We start from the raw sequence: 1,965 nt of genomic DNA, 5'->3' as shown, positions 1-1,965 counted from the left end.
TTCTGACTCATGGTGACTCCTTGTGTGTCAGAGTAGAACAGTGATTCATAGGGTTTTCAATGGCTGATTTTTCAGAAGTAGATCACTAGATCTTTCTTCCAAGGTGCCTCTGGGTAGACTCAAACCTCCAGGCTTTCAGCTAGTTACTAAGTGCCTTAACTGATTGCACAACCCAAGGACTCCCACAAATCACTTAGTCCAGCCAGAGTAGAGGTGCCTGAAGTTACTCCACAATGAGGGGCAGGACTTAGTGGGAGAAGGACAGTGGTTCTCACCCTGGGGCTATTTAGCCCCTCAGGGGATATTTGGCAATGTCTGAAGATATTTGTGGTTCACAACTGGGGTGAGCTTGGGGATGCTACTTGTTTCTAGTGGGTAGAGATCAGGGATGCTGCTAAACATCCTACCATGCACAGAACAGCCCCCACAAAAAAGAATTATCTGGCCCTGAACGTCAATAGTGGTATTCTCAAGGTTGAGAAACCCTGGCTTAAGATAAAGAAACACTTAGTCATAGAGGAAATGAACTCTCCACCCCACTCCCCGGAGGGAGGAGGGAATTACACCAGATTCAGGAAGAAGCCCCAGAGAGGCAAGAGGAAACTAGCTAACGGACTTGAAAAACAAGTTGGGGCAGAGTAAGACCAACGGGACCTGGGGAAATTCTGAAGAAACCAGCCCTATCTTGGAGGTAAGACTGGAATGTCCTGGCCAATGGTAACTTAACAGACATTGGATCTGTAACCTGATTTCTGTTCCTAAGTGACCATGAATTCAGAAGCTTTTCTGATGGGGAGCTCTAGCATCGAGTCCTAGCATGATGCCTGCAGTGGTGGTAAGTAGCAGCCTTGTGTTTTGTTGCTGTAGCTATTTTTGAGGTTTTAAATATGATTTAGGAAATAATATTGGAGTTATTATTCCCTCTCCTTGAGCATACAGAATGTGACCCAGCTGGAGCTAGGCTCACAAGGACTCACAAAGACACATCAACTGGGCCCTGAGGTATAAAGACAATAGCTAAGATAATCTTGGAAAATATCTTTTAGGGAAACTTTCACATAAAACCGATCAAAGAGAACACAGAAGACTTTCCACTGTTACCTTTTTCTATTAGCATTTATTGATATAAATTTTTATTTTTTTTAATTTTATTTTTATTGTACTTCAGGTGAAGGCTTACAGAACAAATAGTTTCTCATGAAACAGAAGTACGCATGTTGTTTTATGACATTGGTTAACAATCCCACAACATATTAACCCTCTAACTTCTCAACCTTTTTTTTTCTTGAAAATACACGTAGCCAAAGATACACCGTTTCAAAAATTTCTACATGCACAGTTCAGTGACATTGACTACGCTCTTCAAATTGTACTGTTAGTCTCACTTAAGATGAAGGCTTACAGAACAAAATAGTTTCTCATTTAACAGTTACTACAAATGTTGCCCTATGACAATGTTAACAATCTCACAACACATCAACAAAATCCTTACTCAACCTTGGGTTCCCCATCACCAGCTTCCCTGTCCCCTTCTGCCTTCTGGCACTTGTCACTGGACTCTTGTACCTCGTTAGTCTCGTTTGGTTTTACGGGGCTGTCCACTCTCAGGCTGAACAGTGAACCTCGGAGGTAGCTTCACCACTGAGCTAAAAGGGTGTCTGGGGGCCATACTCTCGGGGTTTCTGCAGTCTCCTTTAGGCCAGTAAATCTGGTCTTTTTTTGTGGGTTAGAATTATGCTGTACATCCTTCTCCAGCTCTGTCCAGAACTAGACAGATCCTGATCCTGGTCAGAGCAGTCAGTGGTGGTAGCCGGGCACCATCTAGCTGCACTGGACTCAGTCTGGTGGAGGCCTTGGCAGCTGTGGACAATTAGTCCTTCGGACTAAATCTTTTCCTTGTATCCTGTTCCCTTCATTCTTCCTTGCTCCCAAAGGGATGAGACCAGTGGAGTATCTTAGATGGCC

At 43.7% G+C, this 1,965-nt stretch overlaps 1 protein-coding gene across 3 annotated transcripts in view; it reads left to right on the top strand.

Moving 5' to 3' along the window:
* Positions 1 to 458: 458 nt before the first annotated feature.
* SLC2A9 (solute carrier family 2 member 9) overlaps positions 459 to 1,965 on the top strand; it is a 274,750-nt gene continuing 273,243 nt past the window's right edge. Inside the window, exon 1 of one of the 3 annotated variants that reach the window (XM_023740227.1) lies at positions 459 to 691. The gene's annotated coding sequence lies outside the window, so the exon portion shown is untranslated. The remainder of the gene's footprint in view (positions 692 to 1,965) is intronic. The other 2 variants (XM_023740225.1, XM_023740226.1) reach the window with 2 other exon arrangements.

The sequence above is a fragment of the Trichechus manatus genome, unplaced genomic scaffold (assembly GCF_000243295.1).
Source record: "Trichechus manatus latirostris isolate Lorelei unplaced genomic scaffold, TriManLat1.0 scaffold00150, whole genome shotgun sequence".
Lineage (NCBI taxonomy): Eukaryota > Metazoa > Chordata > Mammalia > Sirenia > Trichechidae > Trichechus > Trichechus manatus.
This window is presented reverse-complemented; position numbering and strand designations above follow the sequence as displayed.